Source organism: Melanerpes formicivorus, unplaced genomic scaffold (genome assembly GCF_026170545.1).
Source record: "Melanerpes formicivorus ecotype bairdi unplaced genomic scaffold, bMelFor1.0.p_v2 SCAF_6, whole genome shotgun sequence".
Taxonomy (NCBI): Eukaryota; Metazoa; Chordata; class Aves; order Piciformes; family Picidae; genus Melanerpes; species Melanerpes formicivorus.
The window spans coordinates 35,746,318-35,766,760 of record NW_027142358.1 but is presented as its reverse complement, the minus strand read 5'-3'; the positions used below and the strand labels follow the sequence as shown (position 1 = coordinate 35,766,760).

The following is a 20,443-nucleotide window of genomic DNA, read 5'->3' as shown; positions in this document are numbered from 1 at the left end:
GCATGGCACCATTTCTTGTTGGTTCCTCCACCATTTGGAGGAGGAAGTTGTCTTCTATGCAGTCCAGGAACATCCTGGATTGCTGGTGCCTTGCTGTGTTGTCCCTCCAGCAGATGTCCGGGTGGTTGAAATCACCCATGAGGACCAGGGCTTGTGACCTGGAAGCTGCTTCTATTTGCCTATGGAGGGCCTCATCTGCTTGGATCTGCTGGTCAGGTGGCCTGTAGGAGACCCCCACAGTAATATCTTCTTCCCCTGTCCTGCCTTTAATTTTGACCCATACACTCTCAACTAGCTTATCATCCCTCCCCAGTTGGAGCTCCACTGATTCCAACTGGCTATTGACATAGAGGGCAACACCTCCTCCTCTCCTTCCCTGCCTATCCTTCCTAAAGAGTTTATACCCAACAGCTCCACATTCTGACACCAAAGCACCCCGCTCCGTGTCAGGGCTTGTGGCTGAGGCCGAATACAAATCTGCAACTGGTCCTCAGGCAAAGCAGTTAAGCTCCCTGAAAAAAAAGGAAAGAAAGCAAGAGTGAGTCAACCATAAAAACAAGACCTAACCAAACCCCCAAAGCCATTTTGTCAGGAAGTCGCCTCCACTATCACCCGCCACATGCTGAAATTCCCTTCCCCTGGGGCTCCTGCTTGGCCCACAGCTGGGGAACATAAAGCAAGGCACAGCCCTGTGGGTACCTGCTGCCCTGGAGCCACCAAAACCGGAGCACCCAGTCACTACCAATCCCACGGCAGACCCAAGATACAACAGGGACTCCATAGAGACTCCAAAACCTCACTGAGAACCCCCCAACTCCTTCAGGACCCCCACAGATTCTCCAACTTAGATGCCCACAAAACCCCTTTGGTTGCACCCAAACCCCCCATCTGAAACACCCAGCTCCACTTTAGGTACCCCCAGATGCTTCCAATGTCCCCAGACCCGCTGGTGGACCAGCCCAGAACCCCCTGACACTATCCCAGACCCTTTCAGGGGGCTCCACACCCCTTCTAGATGCCCACAAAACCCCTTCACACGCCAAAAGAAACCTTTACCTGCCTCCAAACCCCATTAGGGGGCCACTTAGCAGCGGGTGGCAGCAACCAAGTCTGTTGCTCTCACCAATTAAACCCTTTGGTGCTCTCAGCTCTCTGACCCTGTGTCAGTGCAAGTCCTTGTCGGCCGGCACCTTCGTGCTGATCCAGGCGGAGAGAGAACTGCCAGGAACACAGCTTCGCCGCTCCGCTTGCGGCACGCCTGCTGCCGAGGGCAGCCTCGTCCGCAGCCTGCCCGAGAGGAACACGGCCCCCGGGGCCGGGGGACACACAAAAGCCTTCCACAAAGGAAACAAGGGAAGTCTCTTGGCCACTCTTCACGTGCCGAGTGCGATTGTCATGTGGAACACACCGCGGCATCTGGAACGAGTTTAAGTCCAGGTCTATGGCAGCACAGAGGTTCCTGGAATATCCCGGTACATCGATCCACAGGAGGTTGTCTTTCGGTCCCCAGTCTGATGCTTTGCAGCACAGCCATCACACCATTTCTCTCGAGTGCTTTGAACTGACAATTCATGCAGGAGAATAAAACCAAACAGGAGTAAGCAGCTTGGAAAAGAACTTTGATCATCACCGGGCCCAGCAAGAGGACACAGTCTCAGGCTGCACCAGGGGAGGTTTTGGCTAGAGGTTAGGAAGAGGTTCTGCACAGAGAGAGTGATGGCCCATTGGAATGGGCTGCCCAGGGAGGTGCTGGAGTCACCATCTTTGGAGGTGTTCAGGAGGAGACTGGATAGGGTGCTTGGTTGCATGGTTTAGTTAATTAGGTGGTGTTGGATGATAGGTTGGACACGATGATCTTGAAGGTCTCTTCCAACTCGGTCTGGTCTATTCTATTCTATTCTATTCCATTCCATTCCAACACCATCTAATCAACTAAACCATGGCACTGAGTGCCTCATCCAGTCTCTTTCTAAACACTTCCAGTGATGGTGACTCCCTGGGCACCACCTCCCTGAGCAGCACATTCCAAAGGCCAATCTCTCTTTCAACCTGCTCTATTCTATTCTATGAAGACCTTCTTCCTAACATCCAGCCTAAACCTCCCCTGGCACAGCTTGAGACTGTGTCCTCTTGCTCTGGTGCTGCTTGCCTGGGAGAAGGGACCAACCCCCACCTGGCTACAACCAGAACTGAGGGGACTGCAATCTTTGCAGCTTCAGCTTTCCTTCTCTGCTACTTCTTTTTTCAGATGGATTTTTTTTCAAAGGGACTGCTGGACAGCAGAACAGGATGGATGGCTGGGCCCCAAGAGCGGTGGGGAACAGAGTTAAACCCAGCCGGTGGACGGCCGGGCACGAGTGGTGTTCCCCAGGACACCCCTTGTGAGAGAGTGAGTCCAGAGAAGGGCCACAAAGCTGGTGAGGGGTCTGGATAACAAGCCTTACGAGGAGTGGCTGAAGGAACTGGGACTGTTTAATCTGCAGAAGAGGAAGCTGAGGGAATTAAGGTATGGTCTGGCTTCAGCTCTCAACTAGTTCCACGTTGAGCAAGGACAGCTTGTACTCACAGAAGGCACTGGCTGCTTGGGTTCAAGGTTCCTGCAGAGCTCAGGCTATCTCTCTTCATTAGTGAGGTCGTCCTGTCACCTAGGCAGAGAGAAGAAAATGCAGCTATGAAATTAGACCACTGGAATCGTGAGACTCGTTCTGTGTGCGACTCCAGGAGAATCCAAACCTAACCTTGGAGCTGCCCTGAAGAGCTCCTCTTTGGAAAAGTCTCGCTGCCGGGCCCCACAAACCCCACACCCTCTGTCAGCAAACCGGATGTACGAGCTGAAGGGTGTCGACAGAAACTGTACGTGGACAGCTCAGGAAGGTCCTGCCAGTCCCAGCACACCAGACCTGGAATGATCAAAGAAAGTCCGTTAACAGCTGTCTGTGTGTCTGCTCATAGCTTGAGGAGAACCCCCCAACTCCTTCAGGACCCCCCCAGATTCCCCAACTTAGATGCCCACAAAACCCCTTTGGAGGCACCCAAACCCCCCATCTGATACGCCCAGCTCCGTTTTAGGTACCCCCAGACGCTTCTAATGTCCCCAGACCCGCTGGTAGACCAGCCCAGAACCCCCTGACACTATCCCAGACCCTTTCAGGGGGCTCCACACCCCTTCTAGATGCCCACAAAACCCCTTCACATGCCAAAAGAAACCTTTACCTGCCTCCAAACCCCATTTGGGGGCCACTCAGACCCCTTAGCAGCGGGTGGCAGCAACCAAGTCTGTGGCTCTCACCAATTAAACCTGGATGTTAGGAAGAAGGTCTTCATAGAATAGAATAGAGCAGGGTGAAAGAGAGATTGGCCTTTGGAATGTGCTGCCCAGGGAGGTGGTGGAGTCACCATCACTGGAAGTGTTTAGAAAGAGACTGGATGAGGCACTCAGTGCCGTGGTTTAGTTGATTAGATGGTGTTGGAATGGAACGGACCGGACCAGGTTGGAAGAGACCTTCAAGAGCATCGTGTCCAACCTATCATCCAACACCACCTAGTCAACTAAACCATGCAACCAAGCACCCTATCCAGTCTCCTCCTGAACACCTCCAAAGATGGTGACTCCACCACCTCCCTGGGCAGCCCACTCCAATGGGCAATCACTCTCTCTGTGCAGAACCTCTTCCTAACCTCTAGCCTAAACCTCCCCTGCCACAGCTTGAGACTGTGTCCTCTTGTTCTGCTGCTGCTTGCCTGGAAGAAGAGACCAACCCCCACCTGGCTACAACCTCCCTTCAGGGAGTTGCAGAGAGCAAGAAGGTCTCCCCTGAGCCTCCTCTTCTCCAGGCTAAGCAACCCCAGCTCCCTCAGCCGCTCCTCACAGGCCTGTGCTCCAAACCCCTCCCCAGCTTTGTTGCCCTTCTCCGGACTCCTTCCAGCAACTCAACGTCTTGCTTAAACGGAGGGGCCCAGAACTGGACACGGGACTCAAGGTGTGCCCTAACCAGTGCCAAGTGCAGGGGCAGAATGACCTCCCTGCTCCTGCTGGCCACACTGTTCCCGATATTGGCCAGGTTGCCAGTGGCCTTCTTGGCCACCCGTGCACGCTGCTGGTCACGACCAGAAGACAGGGATCAGAAGAGTCTTTGGCCAAGCTGTAAACCTCTTCCTAACATTCAGCCTAAACCTCCCCTGGCACAGCTTGAGACTGTGTCCTCTTGCTCTGGTGCTGCTTGCCTGGGAGAAGAGACCAACCCCCACCTGGCTACAACCAGAACTGAGGGGACTGCAATCTTTGCAGCTTCAGCTTTCCTTCTCTGCTACTTCTTTTTTCAGATGGATTGTTTTTCAAAGGGACTGCTGGACAGCAGAACAGGATGGATGGCTGGGCCCCAAGAGCGGTGGGGAACAGAGTTAAACCCAGCCGGTGGACGGCCAGGCACGAGTGGTGTTCCCCAGGACACCCCTTGTGAGAGAGTGAGTCCAGAGAAGGGCCACAAAGATGGTGAGGGGTCTGGATAACAAGTCTTATGAGGAGTGGCTGAAGGAACTGGGACTGTTTAATCTGCAGAAGAGGAAGCTAAGGGAATTAAGGCGTGGTCTGGCTTCAGCTCTCAACTAGTTCCACGTTGAGCAAGGACAGCTTGTACTCACAGAAGGCACTGGCTGCTTGGGTTCAAGGTTCCTGCAGAGCTCAGGCTATCTCTCTTCATTAGTGAGGTCGTCCTGTCACCTAGGCAGAGAGAAGAAAATGCAGCTATGAAATTAGACCACTGGAATCGTGAGACTCGTTCTGTGTGAGACTCCAGGAGAATCCAAACCTAACCTTGGAGCTGCCCTGAAGAGCTCCTCATAGCTTGAGGAGTACCAGAGCAGGAACAATTCCCAAAAGGTTTTCACTGCATTCCTAGGGCACTTGAAGGATTGCCCTGGCTGTAGTTAATACCTAGAAATTCCCCTCAAAATCTTTGCAGCACAGCAAGGAAATTGAGGGATGGGAAGGCAATGTGTACTTACACGTTAGGCAAGAATTGGCTTTGCAAACTAATCTCTCTAACTTTGAGTTTGAGTTGAATCTAGCCAGGGAGTTTAAAGGGAATACTAAGAACTTTTACAGGTATATTAATGGGAAGAAGAAGACTAGGGAAGGTGTGGGCCCCCTCAGAAAAGAAAATGGTGACATGGTCACCTGTGATGAGGAAAAGGCTGAGGTACTTAATAACTTCTTTACCTCAGTCTTCACTGCAAGGGCCTCTAGCCACACTCCTGATGTTATGGAAGTCAAAGCCAGGGACAGGGAGGAAGAACTGCCCATTGTAAGTGCAGATCAGGTTCGTGATCATCTGAAGAACCTGAAAGTGTTCAAGTCCATGGGACCCGACGGGTTACACCCACGGGTGCTGAGAGAACTGGCAGAGGAGGTTGCTAAACCCCTCTCTATTATATTTCAAAAGTCCTGGCAGTCTGGGGCAGTCCCCACAGACTGGAAAAGGGGAAACATTGCCCCCATCTTCAAAAAGGGCAAGAAGGAGGAACCAGGGAACTACAGGCCAGTCAGTCTCACCTCTGTGCCTGGAAAGATCATGGAACAGATCCTCCTGGAGTCACTACTCGCTCAAAAGAATAGTGAAGAGGTGATTGGGAACAGTCAGCATGGCTTTGCCAAGGGCAAATCCTGCCTGACCAACCTGGTGGCCTTCTATGAGCAGGTGACAAAATTAATAGATGAGGGGCGAGCAACTGATGTCATTTACCTGGACCTGAGCAAAGCCTTCGACACTGTCCCGCACCACAGCCTGGTCTCCAGGCTGGTGACACATGGGTGTGATGGGTGACCACTAGATGGATAAGGAACTGGCTTGATGGCCGCACCCAAAGAGTGGCTGTCAAGGGCTCCATGTCCCAGTGGAGGCCAGGGACAAGCGGAGTCCCTCAGGGATCAGTCCTGGGCCCTGTCTTGTTCAACATCTTTGTGGGTGACATGGACAGTGGCATTGAGTGCACCCTCAGCAAGTTTGCTGATGACACCAAGCTGTGTGGTGCAGCAGACACGCTGGAGGGAAGGGAGGCCATCCAGAGGGACCTTGACAGGCTGGAGAGGTGGGCACAAGCCAACCTCATGAAGTTCAATAAGAGCAAGTGCAGGGTCCTGCATCTGGGTCGAGGCAATCCCAGGCACAAATACAGGCTAGGCAGTGACTGGCTGGAGGATAGCCCTGAGGAGAGAGACTTGGGGGTGCTGGTGGACAAAAAGCTCAACATGAGCTCTCAGTGTGCACTTGCAGCCCGCAAAGCCAATCAGATCCTGGGCTGCATCAGGAGAAGTGTGGCTAGCAGGTCGAGGGAGGTGATCCTCCCCCTCTACTCAGCCCTGGTGAGACCCCACCTGGAGTACTGTGTCCAGTTCTGGAGCCCCTATTACAAGAGGGATGTGGAGGTGCTGGAACGTGTCCAGAGAAGGGCCACGAGGATGATCAGAGGGCTGGAGCACCTCTCCTATGAGGACAGACTGAAGGAGTTGGGGCTGTACAGTCTGCAGAAGAGAAGGCTCCGAGGTGACCTAATTGTCGCCTTCCAGTATCTGAAGGGGGCCTACAGGAAGGCAGGGGAAGGACTTCTCAGGATATCAGGTAGTGATAGGACTAGGGGGAATGGAATGAAGCTGGAGGTGGGGAGATTCAGGCTGGATGTGAGGAGGAGGTTCTTCACCATGAGAGTGGTGAAACCCTGGAATGGGTTGTCCAGGGAGGTGGTCGGGGCCCCGTCCCTGGGGGTGTTTAAGAGCAGGCTGGATGAGGCTCTGTCCAGCCTGATCTAGTGTGGGGTGTCCCTGCCCATGGCAGGGGGGTTGGAACTAGATGATCCTTGTGGTCCCTTCCAACCCTGAATGAAACTATGAAACTATGAATAAACTATGAAACTATGAAACTATGAAACTGTTGGATATGCACTGAACTTCCTCGAGGCCAAATGAGGACCCCTTTCTTTGGGGAAGCCTCAATGAATTGGACTTGGGGGGCATCAGACTGGGTGACTACATCTGAGAGTACCTTCCACAATTGTCAGCATGGGAAAGATAGCTCAGAAAGCCTGGGTCCAAAGTTTGCCTTAAGAAAATATAGTATAGGAATATACTGTTGTCTGTGAGAAAGGGGGGAATTGACGAACAGAAAAGTCTCATTAACAGAACCACAGAGTTGATAAGAATTTTCCGCTTGTTAGCTGAAATGCTGGGACACAGGGAGGAGGAGAGGGGCTGGCAGACAGCCTTTGGATAGAGAAGGAATAACAGGATTTGTCAGTGATTCACTTCTGTTAGTCTTGGACAAGATGCTCTTTTGTATACGATAAAGGACACCTACATGATATGTGTACTTCTGCTCTTTTAGATAGATAAGCTTTGTATAGATAGGCAGCATCTGGACCTCTGTCATTATAGACAGATAACTTTTTGTATAAAAGTTTGCCCAAACCTCTCTGAAGACACACAGCTCTTTTGAAATGATCCTACCTGTGTCAGGCGCCAGAATAGAAGCACGATACAAGAGACTTACTGAGTCTCTTGTGTGTCTTTCTCTAAGTCATTATCAACGCTGTTTGCAGCACAAACCCAAACCCAAACCCACCCCGAGACACCCCCAGCTCCCACGGGAGCCTGCAGAGACCTCCCAAAGGGTCCGTCGGAGGTGCCCAGCTGCCTCTCCACGACCCTTGATCCTTTCAGATGGCCCCACCAGAACTTTACATATCCCCAGACCCTTTTAGGTGTCCCCAGACCTCCTCCGTCACCCCCAAAAGCCCTGCCGATGGCCCCAGACCACCTTCAGACGCCGGAAGGAACACACCTGGGAGTCCCGGGCCGGCAGCGACACCGGAAACCGCACTGCGAGCTCCCCGAATGCGCCAGGACGCCTTGCCCCGCCAAAGGACGGCGGTTCGCAGGCACCCTGGGGCCAGAACGGCGTCAGGCGCCGAATCAGGGCTCTCCGCCACCGCTCCGGCTCCAAAGCTGCTCAGCGCGGCGCCCGCCCCCCCGGCCAGAAAAGCGGGGCGAAGCCCGCGAGGAGGGCGCGTGCGCGGGACCGGACCCGCTGCGGCGCGGGCGCCGTATCCATAGCGACCACCGGGACGCTGCACCCCCCGCGCGAGCAGAGCCGGGCTAGGGCGCAGGCACCGTATCCACAGCGACCACCGGGACGCTGCCCCCCCAGGGCGCGAGCAGAGCCAGGCTAGGGCGCAGGCGCCGCACCCATAGCGACCACCGGGACGCTGCCCCCCCTGGCGCGAGCAGAGCCAGGCTAGGGCGCAGGCGCCGTATCCACAGCGACCACCGGGACGCTGCCCCCCCCTGGCGCGAGCAGAGCCGGGCTAGGGCGCAGGCGCCGTATCCATAGCGACCACCGGGACGCTGCCCCCCTGGCGCGAGCAGAGCCGGGCTAGGGCGCAGGTGCCGGACCCATAGCGACGCTCGACTCAAGCTCTCCGCTCTTCCCCTAAGAATTTTCGAGCATTCAGCGCAGTTAGGCTGCAGAAATTAGCTCCCCCGGGGCGGCACACGCCGCGGCACGGCAGCACTGCCGGCCATTACACACAGGGTGGCAGCATTGAGCTCCCCCGGGGCGGCACACGCCGCGGCACGGCTGCACTGCCGGCCATTACACACCGGGTGGCAGCATTGAGCTCCCCCGGGGCGGCACACGCCGCGGCACGGCTGCACTGCCGGCCATTACACACCGGGTGGCAGCATTGAGCTCCCCCGGGGCGGCACACGCTGCGGCACGGCTGCACTGCCGGCCATTACACACAGGGTTGAGCACTGAGCTCCCCCGGGGCGGCACACGCCGCGGCACGGCTGCACTGCCGGCCATTACACACAGGGTTGAGCACTGAGCTCCCCCGGGGCGGCACACGCCGCGGCACGGCTGCACTGCCGGCCATTACACACAGGGTGGCAGCACTGAGCTCCCCCGGGGCCTCTGGGCACGGTTGAGGCAGCAGCCGCCATCCCCGCAGAGCCCCACCGGCCAAGCCCGGACACGCCCCCCCCCCCAAAAGCCCCGCGCTGCCCCGCCGGTGGCCACCCCCCCAAGCCCCGCGCAGCTCCAGCGGCTGCTATAGAGAAACCCCACAAAGCAGCAGAGACTGGCACTGACCTGGGACACAGCAGAAGAGCTCCAACCTCTACCAGCCACGACCCTGCACTGAGCCATTTTAAAGCATCTGGCGCCATGTTGTTGAGGGCGGTGCCATGCTGGGGGGTGGGGTGCAGGCTGGGGGGCGGTGACACGCTGGGGGGGGCGGTGACACGCTGGGGGGGGCGGCGCCACGCGGGAGGGGGGCGGCGCCACGCGGGGGGGGCGGCGCCACGCGGGGGGGGGCGGCGCCACGCGGGGGGGGCGGCGCCCCGCTGGCGGGGGCGGCGCCCCGCTGGCGGGGGCGGCGCCCCGCTGGCGGGGGCGGCGCCCCGCTGGCGGGGGCGGCGCCCCGCTGGCGGGGGCGGCGCCCCGCTGGCGGGGGCGGCGCCCCGCTGGCGGGGGCGGCGCCACGCTGGCGGGGGCGGCGCCACGCTGGCGGGGGCGGCGCCACGCTGGCGGGGGCGGCGCCACGCTGGCGGGGGCGGCGCCACGCTGGCGGGGGCGGCGCCACGCTGGCGGGGGCGGCGCCACGCTGGCGGGGGGCGGCGCCACGCTGGCGGGGGCGGCGCCACGCTGGCGGGGGCGGCGCCACGCTGGCGGGGGCGGCGCCACGCTGGCGGGGGCGGCGCCACGCTGGCGGGGGCGGCGCCACGCTGGCGGGGGCGGCGCCACGCTGGCGGGGGCGGTGCCTGCGTTGTCACCTCACGCTCAGCTTTCCACGGTTTTTATTCCCCTCCAAGACAACACGTTGAGTTCCGAGCAGCTGAGGAGCCCTGGGGAACACCTGTACAGAAATGTTCCTCCAAGAGCTGTCAGAAAAACGTTCGTTCCGCCAGCACTGCCGGCCGTTACACACCGGGTGGCAGCATTGAGCTCCCACGGGGCGGCACACGCCGCGGCACGGCTGCACTGCCGGCCGTTACACACCGGGTGGCAGCATTGAGCTCCCCCGGGGCGGCACACGCCGCGGCACGGCTGCACTGCCGGCCGTTACACACCGGGTGGCAGCACTGAGCACCTCCCTGGGCGTGGGCAGCAGCCGGGCCCCCACGTGGGTTTTATTTTCCAACGCTAAAAGCCTTTTAGAAGCAGAGAGGGCAGACAGGGGTCGTTTCCAAAGCTTTCTTACGCACCAGTCACTCCAAGCCCTCCCTCTCCAGCTGCAAACCAGAGGTTTGCCTCCGCCTCGCCTCACCCCAGTACTTACACTTTTACAGATAGTGTGGTCCCCTCGGAGAATTTTCAGCACTTTAGGGGGGGGCCATCAGCCCTCGCTCACCTGCTCCTCTGCTGCAGCAGCCCCCTGCCCCACGTGGCAGAACCAGCCCACCCACAATCCCCCCACTCCCTTTGATTCACCCCCAAAAAGGCACAAAATAAAGCAAACTGCCCAGCCAGCACCTCCTGCCTTTCACAGCAAGGACTGAACATTGCAGCTTTGGCCAAGACTATCAGCCCAAAGGAAGGCCTGGCCCCTGGGGAGCTAAATGCAAGTGAACTATCTGACACCACCACAGTCCTGTGAATGTTGCAAAGCAGTAGTGCATGCAGTATAATAATTCGAAAGTTAAGGGCTGCTCAAGCTTTACACAAAGTATCCTATTCAGTTTTGGGTTCCACTTAACACAAAGTAAAAGTGTAAAAGGTCAGAGGGAAAGCCAACTCTACCTCTGAACTACAGCAAGAAATACTGGAATCAAGGGGCCCTTTCTTCTGCTACTAATACATGAAGAGAACATGAAAACTGATGGGCTAAACCAACAGGGCAAGAATAGAATAACTAGTAGAGAGAACGGAAGATACAAAGCTTCAACTGCATCTGTTTAGCAACGACTCCTACCAGATAACTTCCATGCCATAACTTTGCTGAATTCAAACAAGCCAGCTGGTGAAGCGTCTCGCTTACAGGCAGCCGACGAGGAGACGTGCAGAAGGCAGAGGCGAGGGAACAAGTCCTGAGCTTTGCTGCAGGCTGTCCTGCGGCTTCCCCTACCGACTCTTTCCCGTACACCACCGCAGAAGGAGTTGGGTGAATTTTGTCTCAAACCCATTAAACCCTTTGGTGGTTTCAGCTTCCCGAGGATGTGTCGGCACAAGTCCTTGTCGGGGCACCGCAAACAGGGAGAGACAAAGCACCGAGATCCAGGAAGAGGACGGCTGAGCAGACACTCCTAAAGAGAGAAACTTCATCAGCTGAACCTCACACTTCTCCCAGCTTTGCAACAGCAAAGAACTTTGTGAACAACACAGTGGTGCTCCAAAGGAGGTCACCAGCTTGCAAGTTACAGGAGAAATAAAAACCTTTTTATTACAGAAGCACTGGCAAAAATTTACGGACAGGAACAGCAGACGAGGAAATTCTGCGATTGAGCTAACGATAGACATCGGGCCTAGGATCTGGCTACCCTGACAAAGGATGCCAACAGGACAGAGTGAGGCCTCAGCAGCACTCCCAAAAAGCCCCACAGAGAGCCACAGGCTCTGGCCCGTGCCCCACCTACGGGCCGGCCCTCCTGGCAGCAGCGCAACACCACCTCTTCAGGAGCCCAGGGACTGACCTCAGCCCCCTAAGGGCCAGGCAAGGTTGGTTCCTGTTAGCTGCCTAAAGCAGCCTCCCCAGCCCTGCTTACAGGGACCTTGGGCTGCTGCTGGGGACAGAAGGGGGATGGAGGGCTCCACAACTCGTCACACAGGCCCCGAGTACAGGGCTGTTAAGCTGACAGGGTGCCAAGGGAACAGGCTGCCATGAAGGCACAGACCCAGGCCCTGAACTACAGGGTGGTCACCTTGCCGCAGCAACACGACCCAGCGGCTCCGCTGCGTCCGACGAATAAAAGGAGGAAGTTCCGCAGGAACAGAAGGGAAAACCTTTTCACTGTGTGTGCCAGAGCCCTGGAGCAGGCTGCCCAGAGAGTTAGTGGAGTCTCTGGAGACATTCAAAACCTGCCCCAGGTGATCCTGCACTGGCACAGGGGTTGGACCGGATGCTATTTTGGGGTCCCTTCCAACCCCTAACACTCAGTGATTCTGTGATTAGCTATGCTGGTGACAGAGTCTCACTGAGTGCTCTTTAAAATGTTTTTCTTTTCTTTCAGCCTAGGAGTTTCATATTTAAATAGACCTTCTGCTCTGTCTTCCCCCTTCCTTCTTCCATCTTGCGTCTAAACACTAGGAGAGCTTGATCAGGTGTATCCTGGGCGTCCCAACGTAACACATCTCAACTGCATACATGGATTTTGTAATCTTTTGCCCCATTGCTCGCACAGGGTGGATTAAGTTCATTACTTATAGCTCGTCAGGACAGCTGTTGAAGTGTCCTGTGCAATGCAGGAGGAGTTGAATCCCATAGGAAACCACATTACTGTGCTTTGTCAGCCTGGTTATGGTCAGAAACCTCCTTCATTTTTTTTTCTCTTAAACAGATATATCACATGAGTCCCCAGAATTAATTTGCCTCTTCTCATAATTATTTCTTTAAAACTGTCTTAGAAGTGTCTCTGTCCTTCCCTCTCTCTAGATACTGGCCTCCTGAGCCCACGGCAGACTTGCACAGAGCTACTGCGAGCACCACTCTGCACGGCCTCTGGGGGGCTTTCAAGCACAGGCACCCCAGGAGAATCCAAACCTAACCTTGCAGCTGGCCTTAGAGCTCCTCTTTGGAAAACTGTCGCTGCCAGGGCCCACAAACCAACGTCCTCTGTCGGCAAACCGGATGTAAGGGCTGAAAAGTGTCAACGGAAACCGTAATCGGATGGCCCAGGAAGATCCTGCCGGTCTGAACACACCGGACCTGGAATGCACAAAGAAACTCTGTTAACAACTGTCTGTGTGTCTGCTCATAGCTTGAGGAGTAACAGAGCAGAACCAATTCCCAAAAGGTTTTCACTGCGTTCCCAGGGCAAGTAGAGGCTTGCTCTGGCTGTAGTTAATACCTAGAAATTCCTATCAAAATCTTTGCAGCACAACAAGAAAAAAACCAAACCAACCAAACCACAAACTGCTTTATATTATTAAGTAGGAACTCGAAAGCTTACAGGAACTGTGGGGATTTTTTTATGACAAATTATTCCTTTTCTTTTTTTCAGTGAGCAATTGGGTTTCCAACAGCTCCACATTCTGACACCAAAGCACCCCGCTCCGTGTCAGGGCTTGTGGCTGAGGCCAAATACAAATCTGCAACTGGTCCTCAGGCAAAGCAGTTAAGCTCCCTGAAAAAAAAGGAAAGAAAGCAAGAGTGAGTCAACCATAAAAACAAGACCTAACCAAACCCCCAAAGCCATTTTGTCAGGAAGTCGCCTCCACTATCACCCGCCACATGCTGAAATTCCCTTCCCCTGGGGCTCCTGCTTGGCCCACAGCTGGGGAACATAAAGCAAGGCACAGCCCTGTGGGTACCTGCTGCCCTGGAGCCACCAAAACCGGAGCACCCAGTCACTACCAATCCCACGGCAGACCCAAGATACAACAGGGACTCCATAGAGACTCCAAAACCTCACTGAGAACCCCCCAACTCCTTCAGGACCCCCACAGATTCTCCAACTTAGATGCCCACAAAACCCCTTTGGTTGCACCCAAACCCCCCATCTGAAACACCCAGCTCCACTTTAGGTACCCCCAGATGCTTCCAATGTCCCCAGACCCGCTGGTGGACCAGCCCAGAACCCCCTGACACTATCCCAGACCCTTTCAGGGGGCTCCACACCCCTTCTAGATGCCCACAAAACCCCTTCACACGCCAAAAGAAACCTTTACCTGCCTCCAAACCCCATGTGGGGGCCACTTAGCAGCGGGTGGCAGCAACCAAGTCTGTTGCTCTCACCAATTAAACCCTTTGGTGCTCTCAGCTCTCTGACCCTGTGTCAGTGCAAGTCCTTGTCGGCCGGCACCTTCGTGCTGATCCAGGCGGAGAGAGAACTGCCAGGAACACAGCTTCGCCGCTCCGCTTGCGGCACGCCTGCTGCCGAGGGCAGCCTCGTCCGCAGCCTGCCCGAGAGGAACACGGCCCCCGGGGCCGGGGGACACACAAAAGCCTTCCACAAAGGAAACAAGGGAAGTCTCTTGGCCACTCTTCACGTGCCGAGTGCGATTGTCATGTGGAACACACCGCGGCATCTGGAACGAGTTTAAGTCCAGGTCTATGGCAGCACAGAGGTTCCTGGAATATCCCGGTACATCGATCCACAGGAGGTTGTCTTTCGGTCCCCAGTCTGATGCTTTGCAGCACAGCCATCACACCATTTCTCTCGAGTGCTTTGAACTGACAATTCATGCAGGAGAATAAAACCAAACAGGAGTAAGCAGCTTGGAAAAGAACTTTGATCATCACCGGGCCCAGCAAGAGGACACAGTCTCAGGCTGCACCAGGGGAGGTTTAGGCTAGAGGTTAGGAAGAGGTTCTGCACAGAGAGAGTGATGGCCCATTGGAATGGGCTGCCCAGGGAGGTGCTGGAGTCACCATCTTTGGAGGTGTTCAGGAGGAGACTGGATAGGGTGCTTGGTTGCATGGTTTAGTTGATTAGGTGGTGTTGGATGATAGGTTGGACACGATGATCTTGAAGGTCTCTTCCTACTCGGTCTGGTCTATTCTATTCTATTCCATTCCATTCCATTCCAACACCATCTAATCAACTAAACCATGGCACTGAGTGCCTCATCCAGTCTCTTTCTAGACACTTCCAGTGATGGTGACTCCCTGGGCACCACCTCCCTGAGCAGCACATTCCAAAGGCCAATCTCTCTTTCAACCTGCTCTATTCTATTCTAAGAAGACCTTCTTCCTAACATCCAGCCTAAACCTCCCCTGGCACAGCTTGAGACTGTGTCCTCTTGTTCTGGTGCTGCTTGCCTGGGAGAAGAGACCAACCCCCACCTGGCTACAACCAGAACTGAGGGGACTGCAGTCCTTGCAGCTTCAGCTTTCCTTCTCTGCTACTTCTTTTTTCAGATGGATTGTTTTTCAAAGGGACTGCTGGACAGCAGAACAGGATGGATGGCTGGGCCCCAAGAGCAGTGGGGAACAGAGTTAAACCCAGCCGGTGGACGGCCGGGCACGAGTGGTGTTCCTCAGGACACCCCTTGTGAGAGAGTGAGTCCAGAGAAGGGCCACAAAGCTGGTGAGGGGTCTGGATAACAAGTCTTATGAGGAGTGGCTGAAGGAACTGGGACTGTTTAATCTGCAGAAGAGGAAGCTAAGGGAATTAAGGTGTGGTCTGGCTTCAGCTCTCAACTACCTCCACGTTGAACAAGGACAGCTTGTACTCACAGAAGGCACTGGCTGCTTGGGTTCAAGGTTCCTGCAGAGCTCAGGCTATCTCTCTTCATTAGTGAGGTCGTCCTGTCACCTAGGCAGAGAGAAGAAAATGCAGCTATGAAATTAGACCACTGGAATCGTGAGACTCGTTCTGTGTGCGACTCCAGGAGAATCCAAACCTAACCTTGGAGCTGCCCTGAAGAGCTCCTCTTTGGAAAAGTCTCGCTGCCGGGCCCCACAAACCCCACACCCTCTGTCAGCAAACCGGATGTACGAGCTGAAGAGTGTCGACAGAAACTGTACGTGGACAGCTCAGGAAGGTCCTGCCAGTCCCAGCACACCAGACCTGGAATGATCAAAGAAAGTCCGTTAACAACTGTCTGTGTGTCTGCTCATAGCTTGAGGAGAACCCCCCAACTCCTTCAGGACCCCCCCAGATTCCCCAACTTAGATGCCCACAAAACCCCTTTGGAGGCACCCAAACCCCCCATCTGATACGCCCAGCTCCGTTTTAGGTACCCCCAGACGCTTCTAATGTCCCCAGACCCGCTGGTGGACCAGCCCAGAACCCCCTAACACTATCACAGACCCTTTCAGGGGGCTCCACACCCCTTCTAGATGCCCACAAAACCCCTTCACATGACAAAAGAAACCTTTACCTGCCTCCAAACCCCATTTGGGGGCCACTCAGACCCCTTAGCAGCGGGTGGCAGCAACCAAGTCCGTTGCTCTCACCAATTAAACCTGCATGTTAGGAAGAAGGTCTTCATAGAATAGAATAGAGCAGGGTGAAAGAGAGATTGGCCTTTGGAATGTGCTGCCCAGGGAGGTGGTGGAGTCACCATCACTGGAAGTGTTTAGAAAGAGACTGGATGAGGCACTCAGTGCCGTGGTTTAGTTGATTAGATGGTGATGGAATGGAATGGACCGGACCAGGTTGGAAGAGACCTTCAAGATCATCGTGTCCAACCTATCATCCAACACCACCTAATCAACTAAACCATGCAACCAAGCACCCTATCCAGTCTCCTCCTGAGCACCTCCAAAGATGGTGACTCCACCACCTCCCTGGGCAGCCCATTCCAATGGGCAATCACTCTCTCTGTGCAGAACCTCTTCCTAACCTCTAGCCTAAACCTCCCCTGCCACAGCTTGATACTGTGTCCTCTTGTTCTGGTGCTGCTTGCCTGGAAGAAGAGACCAACCCCCACCTGGCTACAACCTCCCTTCAGGGAGTCATAGAAAGCAAGAAGGTCTCCCCTGAGCCTCCTCTTCTCCAGGCTAAGCAACCCCAGCTCCCTCAGCCTCTCCTCACAGGCCTGTGCTCCAAACCCCTCCCTAGCTTTGTTGCCCTTCTCCGGACACCTTCCAGCAACTCAACGTCTTGCTTAAACGGAGGGGCCCAGAACTGGACACGGGACTCAAGGTGTGCCCTAACCAGTGCCAAGTGCAGGGGCAGAATGACCTCCCTGCTCCTGCTGGCCACTCTGATCCTGATATCGGCCTGGTTGCCAGTGGCCTTCTTGGCCACCCATGCACGCTGCTGGTCACGACCAGAAGACAGGGATCAGAAGAGTCTTCGGCCAAGCTGTAAACCTCTTCCTAACATTCAGCCTAAACCTCCCCTGGCACAGCTTGAGACTGTGTCCTCTTGTTCTGGCGCTGCTTGCCTGGGAGAAGAGACCAACCCCCACCCGGCTACAACCAGAACTGAGGGGACTGCAATCCTTGCAGCTTCAACTTTCCTTCTCTGCTACTTCTTTTTTCAGATGGATTTTTTTTCAAAGGGACTGCTGGACAGCAGAACAGGATGGATGGCTGGGCCCCAAGAGCGGTGGGGAACAGAGTTAAACCCAGCCGGTGGACGGCCGGGCACAAGTGGTGTTCCCCAGGACACCCCTTGTGAGAGAGTGAGTCCAGAGAAGGGCCACAAAGCTGGTGAGGGGTCTGGATAACAAGCCTTATGAGGAGTGGCTGAAGGAACTGGGACTGTTTAATCTGCAGAAGAGGAAGCTGAGGGAATTAAGGTATGGTCTGGCTTCAGCTCTCAACTACCTCCACGTTGAACAAGGAGAGCTTGTACTCACAGAAGGCACTGGCTGCTTGGGTTCAAGGTTCCTGCAGAGCTCAGGCTATCTCTCTTCATTAGTGAGGTCGTCCTGTCACCTAGGCAGAGAGAAGAAAATGCAGCTATGAAATTAGACCACTGGAATCGTGAGACTCGTTCTGTGTGAGACTCCAGGAGAATCCAAACCTAACCTTGGAGCTGCCCTGAAGAGCTCCTCATAGCTTGAGGAGTACCAGAGCAGGAACAATTCCCAAAAGGTTTTCACTGCGTTCCTAGGGCACTTGAAGGATTGCCCTGGCTGTAGTTAATACCTAGAAATTCCTATCAAAATCTTTGCAGCACAGCAAGGAAATTGAGGGATGGGAAGGCAATATGTACTTACACGTTAGGCAAGAATTGGCTTTGCAAACTAATCTCTCTAACTGTTGGATATGCACTGAACTTCCTCGAGGCCAAATGAGGACCCCTTTATTTGGGGAAGCCTCAATGAATTGGACTTGGGGGGCATCAGACTGGGTGACTACATCTGAGAGTAACTTCCACAAGTGTCAGCATGGGAAAGATAGCTCAGAAAGCCTGGGTCCAAAGTTTGACTTAAGAAAATATAGTATAGGAATATACTGTTGGCTGTGAGAAAGGGGGGAATTGACGAACAGAAAAGTCTCATTAACAGAACCACAGAGTTGATAAGAATTTTCCGCTTGTTAGCTGAAATGCTGGGACGCAGGGAGGGGGAGAGGGGCTGGCAGACAGCCTTTGGATAGAGAAGGAATAACAGGATTTGTCAGTGATTCACTTCTGTTAGTCTTGGACAAGATGCTCTTTTGTATACGATAAAGGACACCTACATGATATGTGTACTTCTGCTCTTTTAGATAGATAAGCTTTGTATAGATAGGCAGCATCTGGACCTCTGTCATTATAGACAGATAACTTTTTGTATAAAAGTTTGCCCAAACCTCTCTGAAGACACACAGCTCTTTTGAAATGATCCTACCTGTGTCAGGCGCCAGAATAGAAGCACGATACAAGAGACTTACTGAGTCTCTTGTGTGTCTTTCTCTAAGTCATTATCAACGCTGTTTGCAGCACAAACCCAAACCCAAACCCAAACCCACCCCGAGACACCCCCAGCTCCCACGGGAGCCTGCAGAGACCTCCCAAAGGGTCCGTCGGAGGTGCCCAGCTGCCTCTCCACGACCCTTGACCCTTTCAGATGGCTCCACGAGAACTTTACGTATCCCCAGACCCTTTGAGGTGTCCCCAGACCTCCTCCGTCACCCCCAAAAGCCCTGCCGATGGCCTCAGACCACCTTCAGACGCCGGAAGGAACACACCTGGGAGTCCCGGGCCGGCAGCGACACCGGGACCGGACCCGCTGCGGCGCAGGCGCCGTATCCATAGGGACCACCGGGACGCTGCCCCCCTGGCGCGAGCAGAGCCGGGCTAGGGCGCAGGCGCCGGATCCATAGCGACGCTCGAGTCAAGCCCTCCGCTCTTCCCCTAAGAATTTTCGAGCATTCAGCGCAGTTAGGCTGCAGAAATTAGCTCACCCAGGGCGGCACACGCCGCGGGACGGCTGCACTGCCGGCCGTTATACACAGGGTTGAGCACTGACCTCCCACGGGGCGGTATACGCCGCGGCACGCCTGCACTGCCGGCCATTACACACCGGGTGGCAGTATTGAGCTCCCCCGGGGCGGCACACGCCGCGGCACGGCTGCACTGCCGGCCATTACACACCGGGTGGCAGCATTGAGCTCCCCCGGGGCGGCACACGCCGCGGCACGGCTGCACTGCCGGCCATTACACACGGGGTGGCAGCATTGAGCTCCCACGGGGCCTCTGGGTACGGTTGAGGCAGCAGCCGCCACCCCCCGCAGAACCCCACCGGCCAAGCCCGGACACGCCCCCCTCCCCCCCGCAAAAGCCCCGCGCTGCCCCGCCGGTGGCCACCCCCCCAAGCCCCGCGCAGCTCCAGCGGCTGCTATAGAGAAACCCCACAAAGCAGCAGAGACTGGCACTGACCTGGGACACAGCAGAAGAGCTCCAACCTCTACCAGCCACGACCCTGCACTGAGCCATTTTAAAGCATCTGGCGCCATGTTGTTGAGGGCGGTGCCATGCTGGGGGGTGGGGTTCAGGCTGGGGGGCGGTGCCACGCTGGGGGGGCGGTGCCACGCTGGAGGGGGGCGGTGCCACGCTGGGGGGGGCGGTGCCACGCTGGGGGGGCGGTGCCACGCTGGGGGGGGCGGTGCCACGCTGGGGGGGCGGTGCCACGCTGGGGGGGCGGTGCCACGCTGGGGGGGGGCGGTGCCACGCGGGGGGGGGGCGGTGCCACGCGGGGGGGCGGTGCCACGCGGGGGGGCGGTGCCACGCGGGGGGGCGGTGCCACGCGGGGGGGCGGTGCCACGCGGGGGGGGCGGTGCCACGCGGGGGGGGGCGGTGCCACGCGGGGGGGGGCGGTGCCACGCTGGGGGGGGCGGTGCCACGCTGGGGGGGCGGTGCCACGCTGGGGGGGCGGTGCCACGCTGGGGGGGGCGGTGCCACGCTGGGGGGGCGGTGCCACGCTGGGGGGGGCGGTGCCACGCTGGGGGGGCGGTGCCACGCTGGGGGGGGCGGTGCCACGCTGGGGGGGCGGTGCCACGCTGGGGGGGGGCGGTGACACGCTGGGGGGGGCGGTGACACGCTGGGGGGGGCGGTGACACGCTGGGGGGGGGCGGTGACACGCTGGGGGGGGGCGGTGACACGCTGGGGGGGGCGGTGACACGCTGGCGGGGCGGTGCCTGCGTTGTGAGCTCACGCTCAGCGTTCCATGGGTTTTATTCCCCTCCAAGGCAACACGTTGAGTTCTGAGCAGCTGAGGAGCCCTGGGGAACACCTGTACAGAAACGTTCCTCCAAGAGCTGTCAGAAAAACGTTCGTTCCGCCAGAACTGCCGGCCGTTACACACCGGATGGCAGCATTGAGCTCCCCCGGGGCGGCACACGCCGCGGCACGGCT

At 56.5% G+C, this 20,443-nt stretch overlaps 1 long non-coding RNA gene across 1 annotated transcript; it reads right to left on the bottom strand.

Moving 5' to 3' along the window:
• Window positions 1-10,229: 10,229 nt before the first annotated feature.
• Window positions 10,230-17,645, bottom strand: LOC137441643 (uncharacterized). The gene is made up of 7 exons (XR_010987465.1): window positions 17,460-17,645; window positions 15,557-15,718; window positions 15,385-15,463; window positions 13,875-14,379; window positions 13,157-13,330; window positions 12,753-12,912; window positions 10,230-11,293 (listed from the first exon to the last, which is right to left on the bottom strand). It is a non-coding gene; the product is annotated as an uncharacterized lncRNA (long non-coding RNA).
• Between the last annotated feature and the right edge of the window lie 2,798 nt (window positions 17,646-20,443).